Here is a 19,074-nt window from a genome sequence, read left to right as displayed (position 1 = left end):
GATGGATTTGAGACAACATATTCCTTCCTATTTTGTAATCGGTGGGGTTCGTGCACAAATCTCATATATCGGGCAACCGCCGACATGTGCCGTATGCCATTCCACGGAACATTTGAGGGGTGACTGCCCACGCCGGCGGCCAGTTCAGTTACCGCGCGAAGATGTGGGTGGTGGCGATAAGTTTGTGCCTCTCATGAGTGAGGTTGTAGCAGGAACATCCTTTACCGGTCCGACCGATCGTCCGACCGCCCGACCGACGGCCATTGTTTCCGTCGAAGACACGCCTGTCGCGGAACATGGTAACCCGACTGTCGGGCAGGAGGAAATGGAGGTTGTCCAGGACCCGCCTACCCCGACCGACCGGGTTGATGACGAAAGGGACATACGCCCTGTTAATACTGCTGCCGTTCAATCGGAGTCGGTGGAGGCATCAGACGCTTCTTTACCCCCGCCGTCCCTCCCGGTACCAACTTCTGCCGATACTGTACCGCATTCAGCGGAAAGCAAAAAGCAACGTCGCCAGCGGGGCAAGGGTAAACAGGTCAAGGATCAGAACCCGGCCGTCCTCGCGAATCCGCCAGCCACGGAGAGTGGCAGTGAAAGTGAGGCAATGTCACAGGGTTCCTCCCGTAGTAGCAGCCCCGCCAGGACGGAGAAGATTCGAGCACACACTGAACGGTTGAAACAGTTTCTCAGTGCCGGGAAGGAACAGGACATTGCCGCTGCGAAGCGTAAATTGGAACAGAGCAGTGAGCAGTCACCACAGCGCCCGCGCAAACATTCTGTGCCGTCACAGCCGGCCGTCGCATCGCGCGGTGGCCAGGCGGAAGCCACCAAGCCGTCGAGCGACGCACGACCACCCCCGCCACCTGACACTCACAGCCCGTGGTGGCAGCAGCAGGAGGACGAGGGGGGCCAGTAGAAATGTGCGCAGACCCACATCGTTGTCATGAGTCCACCTACATTGCACTTGACCTAGAAACGAATGTGCCTTGAACTGTGTCCAGTGTATTGTTGTGCCATGTTTTTGTAGACTTGCTACTAACCACTCCAGTGTTTTAAGAACTATTGAAATTTCCATTTTATGCCAGCTGTCATTCATTTAAGTGTCGGTCCAGCGTTTTTATCACTTCGTTGGTGCTTTTTATATCGCTCTGTCTTGTCCATCTGCTTACAATGTCAACGCACCCACACCCATCGAGTGTGTTTTCTGTTTTGACATTAAACGTTGCCGGTATCTCAGCGGTGCACAAGGTAGCTGCTTTTAAAGATGTATTATATCATGGAAATTTTAGTATTGCCCTTCTTCAAGAAGTGTCTAGTGATGTTTTTAGCAATATTCCAGGCTACGATGCTATTTACAATCTTAATAGTGACAATAACTGTGGCACAGCAATTTTATTTAAGTCGTTTTTCGAACCTACGGACATCAGACTTCTCCCTGATGGTCGTGTACTGGCGTGTGTCATTGCGGGCGTCCAATTTGTCAACGTGTATGTGCCCTCGGGGACTGATCAAAAACGCACAAGAGCTCGTTTTTTTACCACGGATGTATGCCCCTTTTTGGCTACGGCTCGTCCCATTATATTCGGTGGTGATTTCAATTGTGTTGTTGCCAATGCGGACCAATATCCCACCCCCACTAAATGTGCAGAATTGAATACCCTTTTAACTGCAGCGGAATTGCGTGATTCGTGGCGTCACTACCACCCCATCATGACGCAGTATACGCACTTTTCTTCTGGAGGAGCCAGTAGAATTGATAGAATCTACGTATCACTGGAGCTAACAGCCGCTTTATGCGCAGTCGAAGTTCTGCCTGTCGCCATGAGTGATCATTGTGGCTACGTGTGTGCTTTGCGGTTGCAGTGCTGTCGCACGAAATCTCTTCCAACATATTGGAAATTGAATAACGGGTATCTGGGTGCCGAAGGGCTCCGTGCGGAGGTGCGTGTTGCATGGCAGCGGTGTTTAGCGAAAGTCCACAATTACGGGTCCTGCATCGAGTGGTGGGTGGCGCATGCCAAACCGATTTTGCGGAAGGCGGCGCAATTATATAGTCGCGAAGCGAGTTACTGGCACAGGCGTACGTTGGCATTTTGTCAGCAGTGCTTACAGGATGCTATCAATTCACCTGTTGGCCCCGACGCCAACGTTAGACTCCGTCTGAGCAAAATTAAAGCCAGAATTCTGCGGTTGCACCGGGAACGGTCGCAAGGTTTAACGATTCGGAGCCGTCCCTTGTGCCACATCGATGACGAGGAGCCGTCGCTCTATCATCTTGCCCGGGAGAAGAAACAGGCTCGCAAAAAGTATATTGATGCGTTGGAAACTGATGCGGGGATTGTCTTATCGCAGCGGCACGAAATTGTCCGCCATATCGCCGACTATTATACTTCGCTTTTTCACGACGCTACCGCGGACGGCGAGGCCACGCGGCTTTTATTACAAGACTTAGTCGACTGCTTGTCCGATCATGACCGTGAAGAGCTGGTTGCAGAGATGTCGAACCAGGAAGTATTACAGATATTGAAAGCCAGTACAACGGGCAAGTCGCCTGGACCCGACGGTCTTCCTACAGAATTTTATATTGCTTTCTGGGATATTGTAGGGGACAAATTTACGGTAGTGGTGAACGAAGTGCTTCGCGGCATTGCCATCCCGAGTCAGTTTCTCGAAGGGCACATTGTTCTTATCCCCAAAAAACGGGGTACGTGCCGTGTCACCGATCTGAGGCCAATTACGCTGTTAAATGCTGATTACAAGCTGGCGGCCAGATGTGTTGCGGCGAAGATGCAGGCAGTCATTGACAATGTCATCTGTCCATATCAATCTTGCGGCGTTAAGAGGCGGACCATATTCAATGCGGCATCTACCTATCGTGACGTCATCGCTTACTCCGCCGTCCACCGACTTTCAGCAGCGGTCCTTTCTGTGGACTTTGCGAATGCGTTTGACAGGATGAGCCACGATTATTTGATGCAAGTTCTGGAAAGGATGGGTTTTGGCTTCCGCTTCCTTCGCGTGATTCGCCATTTCCTGACAGGGGCCAGTTCGGTGGTGACAATTAATGGATGGCGAACGCCACCTATAGTTCTTAGTAGATCGGTGCGACAGGGCTGTCCCTTATCTATGTACCTTTTTGTAATTGCTTTGGACCCACTGTTGCGAGCGCTAGACCGCACGATAGGCGGCGTGGATATTCATCGTGCCTCAGTGAAGTGTCTCGCTTACGCTGACGACGTAGGTGTTTTTATCGGCGACGACACCGATTTTCATCAAGTCCGGCCCTTACTGGGGTTGTATGAATGTGCGTCGGGTGCCCTGATTAATCCAAGGAAGACTGTACTGATTCCTCTAGGAAATTGCGAAGTGGATCCCGATCAGACTTGGTTTCGAGTAGCCCGTACTCATACGATCTTGGGCCTCGATGTTACCGCTAATCCTCAGCAGATGCGGGCGCGCACCTGGCGCCGGCTGCTCAATCATGTCAAAGGCCTCTGTAAGACTTACGCCAGCCGACGCCTCACCCTCCTCCAGAAGGTCGACCTAATTAACAGCGCCGTGTATTCCAAGGCCTGGTACGTGGCACAACTCCTGGACGTTCCGCGACCACTCGCCCGGTCATTCTCGCAGGCCGCGTACTGGCTCCTGTGGCGCCACGAAATTTTCAAGGTTCGGGCGGCGACCTGCGTCCTCGACACCACCTTCGGCGGACTCGGCCTCGTAGATTTTTCCCGGAAGTGTTCGGCGCTGCTGGTGCACCGCACGGCCGCCCTGCAAGCTGACAGCCCGGATGGAACGGCGGCGGCCTTGCTCGTCGCTTACCGGCCGCCCTCCGAGAGCGCACCGGTGTCCGTGGTGGGCATCCCGTATCAACTCGGCTACGTCAGAGCTTACTACCTGCAGCGGAGCTACGTCCTGGAAACGGCGCTGGACAGGAACCGGAATGTTCGCGGATTGTATGCGGCAATGGTGGGGAAGCCACCCCCTCACAAGCTCGCTCTTCGCTTCCCCGCGACCAACTGGCGGCAAGTGTGGCTTAATATTCATCACTCAGTGTTGCCCTCCGGCGTTCGGTCCCAGTGGTACAAACTGGTCAACAATACGGTGGCCACGAACCAACGTCTCTCGGACATCCGCCTGCTGCCGTCTGCCGACTGTGGTGCTTGCGGCGTTCCGGACACACGGGAGCATCGCTTTCAATGTCGCCAGATTTCGACCGTCTGGGAACTGTGTAGGGTCATGGTGGCTCTGATCAACAGGACGACACCCTCACACGTGACTGTCAATGATGTTCTTGCGCCAGGGTTTAAACCGTTCCCTCGCGCGAAGCACAATACAATGGTGTGGCTCCTAGGCCACACGGTCTTTGCAATTCTGGACTGCCAAGTTAAGGACGTGTGTACTTATTTAGCGTACATGTGGGATGCGCATTCCCATGTAAAGCGGCTCAAGCATTACAACGAACTTTTTGCCAATTTTCTCCGTGCGGCGTTACAACATGGATACGCGAAGACGTTCAATCATTGATACACGTAAAACTCTATTGAAGACTGAGGAGACTATCGCTTATTGTTCATTTTTCAGTCATTTTTCTTTGCATTTCACCTGATGGTTTTGATGCGTCTGTGAGGATATTATGCGCTGCAGAAGAAAAATATTTTTCATTTCTTTTATCTGACTTACAGCAGTGATGCATTTCGTTTCTCACATGGAAGTGACAATATTATTTTACTTTCCATTCCCTACCTTTTTCTTATGAACTTCAGAGTGGGTTTTTAGTTTGTCTTCTCCAAGCGCATCTTGTTCTCCAAGAATTGACATGGCATTTATTGTGTTTTACTTTTTTTACAAAGAAGAACTCTCTTAAGACTTTTAGTTACTAGTCGCCTGTGGCTTCTTTTAGGATGGATATTTTATTTTGACATTTTCACCGTTTGAAGATGTACGGTGTCTTTTATTGTGCATTCCGTGGATTGACAGCAGATTTGACTATGTGGAAGGATGTTCTTTTATTTATTGATTTTCACACCACGATCCACGAGAGAAGCCGTCAGCGACGAGCATATACCACAACAGATATGATAGCGTTGAAGCTCGCCGATGAAGGCACACTTTGGTGAGAGCAAGGAGGGCTATAAGGGGAGTTGGGAGGCCCTAAAAAAAAAAAAAAAAAAAAAAAAAAAAAAAAAAAAAAGTGGTATAGAATGCTCGCCTGCCACGCGGGCGGCCCGGGTTCGATTCCCGGCCGATGCATCGTTTTGTTTTTTTCTCCGATAGTGGTGCTGCGTGTCTTTCGCACTCGAACTGCGTGAGCCATGAGAATGAACCGCGGGATTCCGTGTGGAAAGAAGCAATCATGCAGCGCGCACGACTGCTCGTTTGGACTCTTGCGTGCTATTGTACATACTGGCGTCGGCCTAACATCGCAAGTTGCCTGCCGCGCCGGGAATGCACGTGTAGCAACAGAAAAAAAAAAAAAAAAAAAAAAAAAAAAAAAAAAAAAAAAAAAAAGTGGTAGAATGCTCGCCTGCCACGCGGGCGGCCCGGGTTCGATTCCCGGCCGATGCATCGTTTTGTTTTCTCTCCGATAGTGGTGCTGCGTGTCTTTCGCACTCGAACTGCGTGAGCCATGAGAATGAACCGCGGCATTCCGTGTGGAAAGAAGCAATCATGCAGCGCGCACGACTGCTCGTTTGGACTCTTGCGTGCTATTGTACATACTGGCGTCGGCCTAGCATCGCAAGTTGCCTGCGGCGCCGGGAATGCACGTGTAGCAACAGAAAAAAATGAGCCACGGAGTGCAGACTCTCTACCTCTGGTATTTGGTACTTAGCAAGATTCCAGAAGGTGTGGCGTTCGCCTGCCTCGGTAGCGCAGTAGGCAGCGCGTAAGTCTCATAATCTTAAGGTCGTGAGTTCGATCCTCACCCGGGGCATTTAATTTACTATCGTTCACAGCTAAGTCGACGGCTCTGGGGTTGCGACGGAGCGAAACACTTAGTAGTAGGTTATCCACAAGGCTCCAACGACTCAGCGTGAAAATGTTTACTTCCCGTTATTACTAGTTGCAGTTCTTTTGTAAAATTTTCAAGAAAAAAAGTACTAGTAATAAAACTGAATTTCGTATGATATAACATGTAACACAATGTATGACCTGCTATATAATGACAGGCAGTAGGTCTTTACTTGCGAAATAAGTAAATAAATATTACTACTTACAGCTTTGCTTTTCCTCCTACCCCTGCAACAACGAGGCCAAAAGCAATGGACTGTGACTTTTGCCATACGCGAGAAGATGCTCGCAAACAGGGAAAGTGCGTGACGGAAAGCGAGTGGAGGCGGTGTAAACCCGGAGAAGAATGTGCGCGTCCGGTGTGGTCTAGTGGCTAGGATACCTGGCTTTCACCCAGGAGGCCCGGGTTCGATTCCCGGTACCGGAATGGAATTTTTTCGGAACAAATGACGACAAGTTTTGACGGTGCGAAATGCTGTTTCACGTCCTCCTCGCATTATATCTACTGGTTCGTAAACGTCAGCTGACAACAGTCGAGAGAAACGGGCACGCAACGAAATTACTACGAGCAGCGGCATAGAGGGAGAAGAGACGCTGCTCCACTGTTGGATTGCTGCCATAGAAATGTTACATGGCAATACGCAGAGCAACTCCCGCGAAGCAATGGGAGACTGCCTGCACCGAGGCCCGTTAGCTCAGTCGTGCTCAGGCACTCGGCCAGTGCACATCGCGCGGTGACGGGCGGTAGCGCGGGCCAGTGTTTACGTCGCGAGCAGTGCTGCGGTGGAGAGCTGAGCAGCGTGTGCGAGTGCTGTTAACGTTTGTTTCTGTACCACTGTTGTAAGTAAGATGTCGACAATTAACAGAGCGAACAGCGTTCAATGTGTTTTCGATCGTGCTGCCTTGCGACCGACGGCTTTTGAAATCCATGAGTGGATTTTTGAGGATCTGAAATTGCCGGAAGATATAGTCGACACGTTCCAGTTGGACTTTGTGCAGTACTCGTTATTTATCAAATTTATTTCGAGTGACACTTATGAGAAATTCGTTGAGGAGCATGCTGGTGTGAGACCATTTCGTCATAATGATGGCAGTATTAGTAACGTCCAAATCGTGCCTTCGGGATACGGAGTGAGGACCGTCAGGGTATTTAATGTGCCACCCGAGTGCCCTAATGATCTGATTGCACGTTCTCTGTCACTGTACGGCGCTGTTTTGTCAGTTACCAATGAAAAATGGTCGAGTGCATATCGCTACCAAGTTAACAGCGGGGTGCGAAGTGTACGTGTCGACTTAAAAAAGCATATACCTTCGTATGTTGCCATTGGCGGCTGTCGTGCACAGGTAACTTACATTGGACAACCCCCTACCTGTTCCATCTGCCATTCAACGGAACATCTGCGGATGAACTGTACACGTCGACGTCCATTTCAACTTCCACGGGAACATCCTGCAGACGCTAGTGAAAAGCTTGTTCCGCTATTGAGTGAGGTAGTCGCGGGGACGGTACCACCACCTCGGCAGCCGGAACGTGTTAGCGATGCGGAGATGCCAGTTCTGGTGGAATGCAGTGCCAAAGACATTCGCGGTAGGACGGATGTCGATCCGGCACCGTCATCCTCACCGGGGCAGTTACCGCTGGATACCAACGATGCCCCAGCCACCTCTGAAACTAAGCCGTCTGAGATTCAGGAGCGGGTGCAGATCAGTTTGCCTGAGCCACCCCTATCGGTAGAGACTGCAGCAGAATCGAAGAAAGGCCGTCGAAGGAGAAGCAAAGGGAATAGTAGCAAAGAGGAAAAGTCGGATGATTTGCGACCCGTACACGAGTCAGGAAGTGGCAGCGAGTCTGAACCTCAATCTTCTTGCTCCGTGCGCTGCGAGGACACAGCGAGGCAAGAACGCATTCGAGAACAAACAAAACACCTGAAGGCAATACTGAGTGCTGAGAGGGAACAGAGCACTGTAACGGCTAAGAGGAAGAGCGAACAGAGTAGCGAGCAGCTGCAGCAGCGCTCCCGCAGGCACTCGCTGACGTCAGTCGCAGCCCCGCGTGGTGGACAGGCGGACGCGACCACGCTGACAGACTCAGCCGGCGGTGGCGGGCAGGGCGGCGCGCGCACCGCGCAGCACCCCGACAGCAATGAGCCGTGGTGGCGGCAGGACGAGGAGATGCAGCAGTAGCTGCTCTCGCGCATGACCATCGCGCTGTGACATTTCCACTCTCTGACCCGTTATTGGTTTTGACATTTCGTTTCGTACTCCAGACGTTCCCAACGAGTTTGATTCACAGCCGTCGAGAAGGACGATCCAACACAGAGCTCATTGTCCTCTGAACCATCATGTGCGATAGCCAAACCTACAACGTTACCACACTTAACGTCAATAGAATTCAAAGTGCGGTGAAACTCCGTTCGCTAACTGATTTCTTGTATGGTACCAGCGTTGACATTGCCCTCCTACAGGAGGTAGTCACAGTCTTAGAAGTGCCCGGTTACGTTCTCATTGATAACATCAATCTCCAGGATGCTGTAGGCACTGCCATACTTCTGCGCGACGGTATACCTTTTACGGATGTGCAGCGGCTGCCTAGTGGTCGTGGCATTTCTCTTCGAGTGAATGGTGTGCAGATTGTTAACGTGTACGCCCCCTCAGGTAGCACTCATAAGAGAGATCGCTCAACATTTTATAAAAACGAGGTTCCCATTCTTCTTAGCGCTTATCGTGCACATCTCATCCTCGGTGGTGACTTCAATTGTGTGCTCAACGATAGGGACCAAACTCCTAACACGAACAGATGTATCGAACTTGAACATTTAATTCATGGCATGCGTCTTCACGATACATGGCAACAACTGCACGGTGAACGGGTAGCGTACACCTACGTAACCAGTCATTCTGCCATTCGGCTGGATAGGATCTATGTGTCCGAGGCCCTCCAGCGACACGCTGTGAACTGTGACATAGCTCCTGTCAACATCTCCGACCATTGTGCGTATCAGTGTTACCTTAACCTACACCGCCAGCAAATATACCGCGGGAAAGGCTACTGGAAATTGAATGTCAGCCTTCTGCAGGATGCCCAACTTGAAGAGGAGGTGAACATAACGTGGCAACAGCTCCAGCGGCAACGTCGTCGTTACGATAGCGCTCTCCAGTGGTGGACTCAGTGTGCTAAGCCTAAATTACGCCTCACCCTCATGAGTTACGCCCGACAAAAAAGCTTTTGGCAGAAACAGACTATTGAGTTTTATTATCGCTGTTTGAGAGAACTGTACAGTCGCGCTACCCATCCTTCTCGCGATATCGACATAAAGATCAAACGATATAAAGCGAAAATCACGGCGATACAACGCCAACGAATGCAAGGCATCATCGTGCGAGCCCACCCTAAGGACGTTGCCGTCGAAGAACGGGCCTCTCTGTACCACATCCTGAGAACGACGAAACGGTGTAAAGCCATGTTGATTGAAGCCGTCGTTGATGACGCTGAGAATGCCATCACGAAGCAACGTGACATCATCTCGCACGTCTACGACTATTATAGTCACCTTTACAAGAAGCAAGCCGTTGATGAAAACTCGTGCGACGATTTTCTTAGGACTTTGAACTGTCGCTTGTCACAACAGGATAATGAAAATCTGGAATCTCTTTTCACAGAGGACGAAATCCGACTGGCGGTCCACAGTGCAAAGAAAGGGAAGTCACCAGGACCCGACGGTCTCAGCGCTGAGTTTTACCAGCGTTACTGGAACCTCCTCGGTCCGACATTCCTCCAGATAGCGAATGAACTCTGGCACCTGGAAGTTATCCCCAAGGCATTTACGGAAGGTATCATCCTGCCCTTACCGAAAAAAGGGAACAGCAGGAAGGTCGAAAACATGCGACCCATCACACTCCTGAATGCCGATTTCAAAATCATCACCAGATCGATTAAGCTAAGGATGCAAACCGTTATGCACAAGGTTTTGGGCAGTTACCAGTACAGTGCAGTGCAAGGCCGAAGTGCAATTTCAGCAGCCTGCGATTTGAGGGACATCATCTGTTCGTATGCTGTAACCAAAGGACAGGGCGCTCTGATCTTTCTAGATTTTGAGAAGGCTTATGACCGTGTACGTCATGACTTCCTCTTTAAAAGCATGAAGAAACTAGGATTTGGACTTCATATCATAGAATTAATTCGCAAACTTACTACAAACGCCTCCTCACGGATTCTCATTAATGGCCATTTTACAAAAGAAGTTTCCATTGAGCAATCCGTCCGCCAAGGATGCCCTCTGTCAATGATTTTGTACGCCATTGCAGTGGAGCCGCTACTGAACAACTTGGCGCATAGCGGGATCGGACTTAGCGTCGAGTCTGTCACTATCCCATGCATTGCGTATGCTGACGATATATGCGTAACTGTGTCATCATCGCAACAACTTCTGTCAGCGGAAACTCTTTTACAAACATTCACGTTTCTTTCAGGTGCCATACTCAACAGAACTAAAACCACAGCTTTGCAGATCGGTGGCGGTATCGAAGACATATCCCATGTTACCTGGTGCAAGGTCAAGGATTCTCACACAACCCTCGGTGTTACCTTTGAGGCCAAACCAGACAAATTCCTGACGAAGAACTGGTCACACATGCTTAATAAATTACGTGCTGCTTTGATACTTCACTCCGACCGTGACTTGAACATACTACAGAAAGTTAAGACCATCGAGATCGCCATCACGAGCAAGATGACTTATTTGGCGCAAATTCTTCCAATCTCCGACCATCTAGCCAAGAGTATACAACAAGCGTTATGTTGGTTTCTTTTTAGGGGGCACATTTTCAAAGTTCAATTCGATACCTTAACCTTACCTTCGTTCAAAGGTGGCCTTAACCTCATTAAAGTACACAAAAAATGTGTCACCCTGCTCCTAAATCGCATCAGGAAGGAGTTCCGTACCCGGAGGACCAGTATCATCACAAACCTCATTCAGCGGTGGAAGCCTCATAGCCTTGACCCACCCGTTAATATCGCCGGCATTCCACTTTGTTACCGACATGTGCGACTGTACTACATGGAAATGAGCTACATTCGACACAACATCGTCGATAACGGAAGCCTGACGAACAGGAAGCTTTATGGCCTTCTCACGACAACAAACCACAGGAATCGTCTCGAAGAAAAACATCCACATACACACTGGAGTATAGTATGGCGGAATGTGCACAGCGACGTGTTACCGTCACGCGTCATAGCCGACTGGTATCTAACAGTCAACGATAAAATAGCAACGAATGAAAAGCTACATAAAATTGGCCTTCATCCAACGCCCAACTGTGACGCATGCGGAAGGGTCGATACGCTTCTTCATAGGTTCACGTGCGGACATGCAGCAGAAATTACTACATTTCTTCGTCAACGATTGTCGGTGATAGACCGTACGACACCCTGTGGTGTAGATCCTTTAGAGATCTTTCAGCCACAAAAACTGAGATATCCACGAGCCAAAAACAACGCTGCAACGTGGATCATGGGCCACACAGCATCGTTTATTATGCAGAATAGGCATGCTACTTTCCTCGACTATTATTCTTACATAGAAATTGAACACATTAAAATGAGACAACATTGTGACTACAGGAGGATATTTGAAAATATGCTGAACATCATAATTAACGGTTAAATGCTTCAAATACAATATTCCGGATCGCAGAGGTTGCCAGTGACCTGTATGTATGAATCCCATTTGTTTCCTGGGACTTCAGTATTTGTCGGAAATATACGATACTATTCAGATGCTCACTAATGCAGAAGGCATTTTTTCTTTCCCATTTTCGTTTTCACATTTCCCTTCTCTCGCAGAGCAGCGGAGCAACTTACCTTCACTTATGAAGTGATAGTCCTTTGTGCACCACAAAAATTTCTGTTTACTATTCGGACCAAAAAAATAAATAAATAAATAAAAATAAAAAAATAAAAAAATCAAATAAAAAAAAGGCCTCAAGAAGACATTTCATTTCTTATATTGCGCTACGGCGCCCAGCAGAAAAAAAAAAAAGTTGTCTAGGGGTAAAAAAAAAAAAAAAAAAAGATGGTAGAGCACTTGCCCGCGAAAGGCAAAAACCAAAAAAAAAACATAAAAAAAAAGTTGGTAGAGCACTTGCCCGCGAAAGGCAAAGGTCCCGAGTTCGAGTCTCGGTCGGGAAAAAAAAAAAAAAAAAAAAAAAAGTTGGTTAGAGCGTCGTGCTAATAACGCGAAGGTCGTGGGTTCGATCCCCCCACGGGCCACTACGATTTTACTACTTCAAAAAGGCAACGCCGATTTCTCCGGGGAAGTATGGTGACAAAGAAATCGTCACATTGTGTGGGAGCTGATAGGGGACCCGAACGCGACTTGTCGGGACGCGCTAAAACATTTCACTGGTCACAGCACGCTGAACACACAGTTTCTCGTCCGATCACCACAACTACGCGACGTTGGGCGTTGTCAGTGCTTGGGCGGGTGACCGCCTGCGAACATAGGGCACTGTCGACAGTTTCAATTCGTATTTCTCTTTCCTCTTCGGTTTCGGAGCTGCAGCGCTATTCGGTCAAGGGCACTGGCGCCACGTTTTGCCTCTCGGTATGCCAAGTCGCGCCGTGCGGCCACAGTGAAAGGAAGGAGCGTGTTGTAAAATTTGCAACAAAGAAAGAAAAAAAAAGAAATGTACTAGTAATAAAACTGAATTTGTCTGACAGAACATGTAAAATCAGACAGTACATGATAACAGGCAGCAGGTATTTACTTGAGGCATAAGTAATGTTGTGCCCGCCTCGCCATACCTCTCTCAGTCGTTTCGCGTGCTTGTCCTTTTGATATAGGCCGATTGGAGAGCGTCAGCTCTCGCGTCAGCTGAGCAAAGTCGAGACAAGTCGAGACTCAAGGGGAATCGACGCACACGCTATAGGGTGGCCTGCAGCGAGTAAGATGGGGAAAGAAACATTAATTTAAGGACGCGTGGCAAAAGTACTTATACGCAAAAGTAAAAGCCTGCTGCGGTGGCCGGGAATCGAACCCGGATCAACTGCTTGGAAGGCAACTATGCTGACCATTACACCACCACCGCACAGTTCCCTTCCGCGCCTCGCGAGCCGCGCTGTGTGTGCTTCCCGCCTGTCGGCGGCGCCTGAAGGTGGTCGTAGCTGTAGGCGCGTTACGGGGTAGGCGAGCTCATCCAGGCAGCGTCTCTACGCACATTTCGCGTCCTTTGGCAAGAGTCGTCGCGTGCGTGCGCTGCAAGAGTACTTAGACGATCATTTTTAAGCAGTGCAGTGCAGGATTCAGCGTCTGTAGCATTCTCTCGAGAGGATGCGACGGCGCTGGACGGCAGTCCCACTTTCCCCTCAGACGTCTGCAGCGGAAAGCACCAGGAAGCTGTGAACTAGCTGAGCATCGGTGGTTCAGTGTTAGAATGCTCGCCTGCCACGCGGGCGGCCCGGGTTCGATTCCCGGCCGATGCATCGTTTTGTTTTTTCTCCGATAGTGGTGCTGCGTGTCTTTCGCACTCGAACTGCGTGAGCCATGAGAATGAACCGCGGCATTCCGTGTGGAAAGAAGCAATCATGCAGCGCGCACGACTGCTCGTTTGGACTCTTGCGTGCTATTGTACATACTGGCGTCGGCCTAGCATCGCAAGTTGCCTGCGGCGCCGGGAATGCACGTGTAGCAACAGAAAAAAATGAGCCACGGAGTGCAGACTCTCTACCTCTGGTATTTGGTACTTAGCAAGATTCCAGAAGGTGTGGCGTTCGCCTGCCTCGGTAGCGCAGTAGGCAGCGCGTAAGTCTCATAATCTTAAGGTCGTGAGTTCGATCCTCACCCGGGGCATTTAATTTACTATCGTTCACAGCTAAGTCGACGGCTCTGGGGTTGCGACGGAGCGAAACACTTAGTAGTAGGTTATCCACAAGGCTCCAACGACTCAGCGTGAAAATGTTTACTTCCCGTTATTACTAGTTGCAGTTCTTTTGTAAAATTTTCAAGAAAAAAAGTACTAGTAATAAAACTGAATTTCGTATGATATAACATGTAACACAATGTATGACCTGCTATATAATGACAGGCAGTAGGTCTTTACTTGCGAAATAAGTAAATAAATATTACTACTTACAGCTTTGCTTTTCCTCCTACCCCTGCAACAACGAGGCCAAAAGCAATGGACTGTGACTTTTGCCATACGCGAGAAGATGCTCGCAAACAGGGAAAGTGCGTGACGGAAAGCGAGTGGAGGGGGTGTAAACCCGGAGAAGAATGTGCGCGTCCGGTGTGGTCTAGTGGCTAGGATACCTGGCTTTCACCCAGGAGGCCCGGGTTCGATTCCCGGTACCGGAATGGAATTTTTTCGGAACAAATGACGACAAGTTTTGACGGTGCGAAATGCTGTTTCACGTCCTCCTCGCATTATATCTACTGGTTCGTAAACGTCAGCTGACAACAGTCGAGAGAAACGGGCACGCAACGAAATTACTACGAGCAGCGGCATAGAGGGAGAAGAGACGCTGCTCCACTGTTGGATTGCTGCCATAGAAATGTTACATGGCAATACGCAGAGCAACTCCCGCGAAGCAATGGGAGACTGCCTGCACCGAGGCCCGTTAGCTCAGTTGGTTAGAGCGTCGTGCTAATAACGCGAAGGTCGTGGGTTCGATCCCCCCACGGGCCACTACGATTTTACTACTTCAAAAAGGCAACGCCGATTTCTCCGGGGAAGTATGGTGACAAAGAAATCGTCACATTGTGTGGGAGGTGATAGGGGACCCGAACGCGACTTGTCGGGACGCGCTAAAACATTTCACTGGTCACAGCACGCTGAACACACAGTTTCTCGTCCGATCACCACAACTACGCGACGTTGGGCGTTGTCAGTGCTTGGGCGGGTGACCGCCTGCGAACATAGGGCACTGTCGACAGTTTCAATTCGTATTTCTCTTTCCTCTTCGGTTTCGGAGCTGCAGCGCTATTCGGTCAAGGGCACTGGCGCCACGTTTTGCCTCTCGGTATGCCAAGTCGCGCCGTGCGGCCACAGTGAAAGGAAGGAGCGTGTTGTAAAATTTGCAACAAAGAAAGAAAAAAAAAGAAATGTACTAGTAATAAAACTGAATTTGTCTGACAGAACATGTAAAATCAGACAGTACATGATAACAGGCAGCAGGTATTTACTCGAGGCATAAGTAATGTTGTGCCCGCCTCGCCATACCTCTCTCAGTCGTTTCGCGTGCTTGTCCTTTTGATATAGGCCGATTGGAGAGCGTCAGCTCTCGCGTCAGCTGAGCAAAGTCGAGACAAGTCGAGACTCAAGGGGAATCGACGCACACGCTATAGGGTGGCCTGCAGCGAGTAAGATGGGGAAAGAAACATTAATTTAAGGACGCGTGGCAAAAGTACTTATACGCAAAAGTAAAAGCCTGCTGCGGTGGCCGGGAATCGAACCCGGATCAACTGCTTGGCAGGCAACTATGCTGACCATTACACCACCACCGCACAGTTCCCTTCCGCGCCTCGCGAGCCGCGCTGTGTGTGCTTCCCGCCTGTCGGCGGCGCCTGAAGGTGGTCGTAGCTGTAGGCGCGTTACGGGGTAGGCGAGCTCATCCAGGCAGCGTCTCTACGCACATTTCGCGTCCTTTGGCAAGAGTTGTCGCGTGCGTGCGCTGCAAGAGTACTTAGACGATCATTTTTAAGCAGTGCAGTGCAGGATTCAGCGTCTGTAGCATTCTCTCGAGAGGATGCGACGGCGCTGGACGGCAGTCCCACTTTCCCCTCAGACGTCTGCAGCGGAAAGCACCAGGAAGCTGTTAACTAGCTGAGCATCGGTGGTCCAGTGGTAGAATGCTCGCCTGCCACGCGGGCGGCCCGGGTTCGATTCCCGGCCGATGCATCGTTTTGTTTTCTCTCCGATAGTGGTGCTGCGTGTCTTTCGCACTCGAACTGCGTGAGCCATGAGAATGAACCGCGGCATTCCGTGTGGAAAGAAGCAATCATGCAGCGCGCACGACTGCTCGTTTGGACTCTTGCGTGCTATTGTACATACTGGCGTCGGCCTAGCATCGCAAGTTGCCTGCGGCGCCGGGAATGCACGTGTAGCAACAGAAAAAAATGAGCCACGGAGTGCAGACTCTCTACCTCTGGTATTTGGTACTTAGCAAGATTCCAGAAGGTGTGGCGTTCGCCTGCCTCGGTAGCGCAGTAGGCAGCGCGTAAGTCTCATAATCTTAAGGTCGTGAGTTCGATCCTCACCCGGGGCATTTAATTTACTATCGTTCACAGCTAAGTCGACGGCTCTGGGGTTGCGACGGAGCGAAACACTTAGTAGTAGGTTATCCACAAGGCTCCAACGACTCAGCGTGAAAATGTTTACTTCCCGTTATTACTAGTTGCAGTTCTTTTGTAAAATTTTCAAGAAAAAAAGTACTAGTAATAAAACTGAATTTCGTATGATATAACATGTAACACAATGTATGACCTGCTATATAATGACAGGCAGTAGGTCTTTACTTGCGAAATAAGTAAATAAATATTACTACTTACAGCTTTGCTTTTCCTCCTACCCCTGCAACAACGAGGCCAAAAGCAATGGACTGTGACTTTTGCCATACGCGAGAAGATGCTCGCAAACAGGGAAAGTGCGTGACGGAAAGCGAGTGGAGGCGGTGTAAACCCGGAGAAGAATGTGCGCGTCCGGTGTGGTCTAGTGGCTAGGATACCTGGCTTTCACCCAGGAGGCCCGGGTTCGATTCCCGGTACCGGAATGGAATTTTTTCGGAACAAATGACGACAAGTTTTGACGGTGCGAAATGCTGTTTCACGTCCTCCTCGCATTATATCTACTGGTTCGTAAACGTCAGCTGACAACAGTCGAGAGAAACGGGCACGCAACGAAATTACTACGAGCAGCGGCATAGAGGGAGAAGAGACGCTGCTCCACTGTTGGATTGCTGCCATAGAAATGTTACATGGCAATACGCAGAGCAACTCCCGCGAAGCAATGGGAGACTGCCTGCACCGAGGCCCGTTAGCTCAGTTGGTTAGAGCGTCGTGCTAATAACGCGAAGGTCGTGGGTTCGATCCCCCCACGGGCCACTACGATTGTACTACTTCAAAAAGGCAACGCCGATTTCTCCGGGGAAGTATGGTGACAAAGAAATCGTCACATTGTGTGGGAGGTGATAGGGGACCCGAACGCGACTTGTCGGGACGCGCTAAAACATTTCACTGGTCACAGCACGCTGAACACACAGTTTCTCGTCCGATCACCACAACTACGCGACGTTGGGCGTTGTCAGTGCTTGGGCGGGTGACCGCCTGCGAACATAGGGCACTGTCGACAGTTTCAATTCGTATTTCTCTTTCCTCTTCGGTTTCGGAGCTGCAGCGCTATTCGGTCAAGGGCACTGGCGCCACGTTTTGCCTCTCGGTATGCCAAGTCGCGCCGTGCGGCCACAGTGAAAGGAAGGAGCGTGTTGTAAAATTTGCAACAAAGAAAGAAAAAAAAAGAAATGTACTAGTAATAAAACTGAATTTGTCTGACAGAACATGTAAAATCAGACAGTACATGATAACAGGCAGCAGGTATTTACTTGAGGCATAAGTAATGTTGTGCCCGCCTCGCCATACCTCTCTCAGTCGTTTCGCGTGCTTGTCCTTTTGATATAGGCCGATTGGAGAGCGTCAGCTCTCGCGTCAGCTGAGCAAAGTCGAGACAAGTCGAGACTCAAGGGGAATCGACGCACACGCTATAGGGTGGCCTGCAGCGAGTAAGATGGGGAAAGAAACATTAATTTAAGGACGCGTGGCAAAAGTACTTATACGCAAAAGTAAAAGCCTGCTGCGGTGGCCGGGAATCGAACCCGGATCAACTGCTTGGAAGGCAACTATGCTGACCATTACACCACCACCGCACAGTTCCCTTCCGCGCCTCGCGAGCCGCGCTGTGTGTGCTTCCCGCCTGTCGGCGGCGCCTGAAGGTGGTCGTAGCTGTAGGCGCGTTACGGGGTAGGCGAGCTCATCCAGGCAGCGTCTCTACGCACATTTCGCGTCCTTTGGCAAGAGTCGTCGCGTGCGTGCGCTGCAAGAGTACTTAGACGATCATTTTTAAGCAGTGCAGTGCAGGATTCAGCGTCTGTAGCATTCTCTCGAGAGGATGCGACGGCGCTGGACGGCAGTCCCACTTTCCCCTCAGACGTCTGCAGCGGAAAGCACCAGGAAGCTGTGAACTAGCTGAGCATCGGTGGTTCAGTGTTAGAATGCTCGCCTGCCACGCGGGCGGCCCGGGTTCGATTCCCGGCCGATGCATCGTTTTGTTTTTTCTCCGATAGTGGTGCTGCGTGTCTTTCGCACTCGAACTGCGTGAGCCATGAGAATGAACCGCGGCATTCCGTGTGGAAAGAAGCAATCATGCAGCGCGCACGACTGCTCGTTTGGACTCTTGCGTGCTATTGTACATACTGGCGTCGGCCTAGCATCGCAAGTTGCCTGCGGCGCCGGGAATGCACGTGTAGCAACAGAAAAAAATGAGCCACGGAGTGCAGACTCTCTACCTCTGGTATTCGGTACTTAGCAAGATTCCAGAAGGTGTGGCGTTCGCCTGCCTCGGTAGCGCAGTAGGCAGCGCGTAAGTCTCATAATCTTAAGGTCGTGAGTTCGATCCTCACCCGGGGCATTTAATTTACTATCGTTCACAGCTAAGTCGACGGCTCTGGGGTTGCGACGGAGCGAAACACTTAGTAGTAGGTTATCCACAAGGCTCCAACGACTCAGCGTGAAAATGTTTACTTCCCGTTATTACTAGTTGCAGTTCTTTTGTAAAATTTTCAAGAAAAAAAGTACTAGTAATAAAACTGAATTTCGTATGATATAACATGTAACACAATGTATGACCTGCTATATAATGACAGGCAGTAGGTCTTTACTTGCGAAATAAGTAAATAAATATTACTACTTACAGCTTTGCTTTTCCTCCTACCCCTGCAACAACGAGGCCAAAAGCAATGGACTGTGACTTTTGCCATACGCGAGAAGATGCTCGCAAACAGGGAAA

At 50.1% G+C, this 19,074-nt stretch overlaps 15 non-coding genes across 15 annotated transcripts; 12 read left to right on the top strand and 3 right to left on the bottom strand.

Moving 5' to 3' along the window:
* Positions 1-5,868: 5,868 nt before the first annotated feature.
* Positions 5,869-5,941, top strand: Trnam-cau (transfer RNA methionine (anticodon CAU)). The gene has a single exon. It is a non-coding gene; the product is annotated as a tRNA-Met (tRNA).
* A 432-nt stretch (positions 5,942-6,373) lies between these two features.
* Trnae-uuc (transfer RNA glutamic acid (anticodon UUC)) lies at positions 6,374-6,445 on the top strand. Its single transcript has one exon. It is a non-coding gene; the product is annotated as a tRNA-Glu (tRNA).
* A 6,590-nt stretch (positions 6,446-13,035) lies between these two features.
* Positions 13,036-13,107, bottom strand: Trnag-ucc (transfer RNA glycine (anticodon UCC)). The gene has a single exon. It is a non-coding gene; the product is annotated as a tRNA-Gly (tRNA).
* Positions 13,108-13,430: 323 nt separating this feature from the next.
* Trnag-gcc (transfer RNA glycine (anticodon GCC)) lies at positions 13,431-13,501 on the top strand. The gene has a single exon. It is a non-coding gene; the product is annotated as a tRNA-Gly (tRNA).
* Positions 13,502-13,795: 294 nt separating this feature from the next.
* Trnam-cau (transfer RNA methionine (anticodon CAU)) lies at positions 13,796-13,868 on the top strand. Its single transcript has one exon. It is a non-coding gene; the product is annotated as a tRNA-Met (tRNA).
* Positions 13,869-14,300: 432 nt separating this feature from the next.
* Positions 14,301-14,372, top strand: Trnae-uuc (transfer RNA glutamic acid (anticodon UUC)). Its single transcript has one exon. It is a non-coding gene; the product is annotated as a tRNA-Glu (tRNA).
* A 257-nt stretch (positions 14,373-14,629) lies between these two features.
* On the top strand, positions 14,630-14,703 carry Trnai-aau (transfer RNA isoleucine (anticodon AAU)). Its single transcript has one exon. It is a non-coding gene; the product is annotated as a tRNA-Ile (tRNA).
* A 746-nt stretch (positions 14,704-15,449) lies between these two features.
* Trnag-gcc (transfer RNA glycine (anticodon GCC)) lies at positions 15,450-15,521 on the bottom strand. The gene has a single exon. It is a non-coding gene; the product is annotated as a tRNA-Gly (tRNA).
* Positions 15,522-15,844: 323 nt separating this feature from the next.
* On the top strand, positions 15,845-15,915 carry Trnag-gcc (transfer RNA glycine (anticodon GCC)). Its single transcript has one exon. It is a non-coding gene; the product is annotated as a tRNA-Gly (tRNA).
* Positions 15,916-16,209: 294 nt separating this feature from the next.
* Positions 16,210-16,282, top strand: Trnam-cau (transfer RNA methionine (anticodon CAU)). The gene has a single exon. It is a non-coding gene; the product is annotated as a tRNA-Met (tRNA).
* Positions 16,283-16,714: 432 nt separating this feature from the next.
* On the top strand, positions 16,715-16,786 carry Trnae-uuc (transfer RNA glutamic acid (anticodon UUC)). The gene has a single exon. It is a non-coding gene; the product is annotated as a tRNA-Glu (tRNA).
* Positions 16,787-17,043: 257 nt separating this feature from the next.
* Positions 17,044-17,117, top strand: Trnai-aau (transfer RNA isoleucine (anticodon AAU)). The gene has a single exon. It is a non-coding gene; the product is annotated as a tRNA-Ile (tRNA).
* A 746-nt stretch (positions 17,118-17,863) lies between these two features.
* Trnag-ucc (transfer RNA glycine (anticodon UCC)) lies at positions 17,864-17,935 on the bottom strand. The gene has a single exon. It is a non-coding gene; the product is annotated as a tRNA-Gly (tRNA).
* Positions 17,936-18,258: 323 nt separating this feature from the next.
* Trnag-gcc (transfer RNA glycine (anticodon GCC)) lies at positions 18,259-18,329 on the top strand. The gene has a single exon. It is a non-coding gene; the product is annotated as a tRNA-Gly (tRNA).
* A 294-nt stretch (positions 18,330-18,623) lies between these two features.
* Positions 18,624-18,696, top strand: Trnam-cau (transfer RNA methionine (anticodon CAU)). Its single transcript has one exon. It is a non-coding gene; the product is annotated as a tRNA-Met (tRNA).
* Positions 18,697-19,074: the final 378 nt, after the last annotated feature.

This window comes from Schistocerca cancellata, unplaced genomic scaffold (genome assembly GCF_023864275.1).
Source record: "Schistocerca cancellata isolate TAMUIC-IGC-003103 unplaced genomic scaffold, iqSchCanc2.1 HiC_scaffold_1082, whole genome shotgun sequence".
Lineage (NCBI taxonomy): Eukaryota > Metazoa > Arthropoda > Insecta > Orthoptera > Acrididae > Schistocerca > Schistocerca cancellata.
The sequence above is the reverse complement of the archived record's forward strand: the minus strand, read 5'-3'. Positions and strand labels throughout refer to the sequence as shown.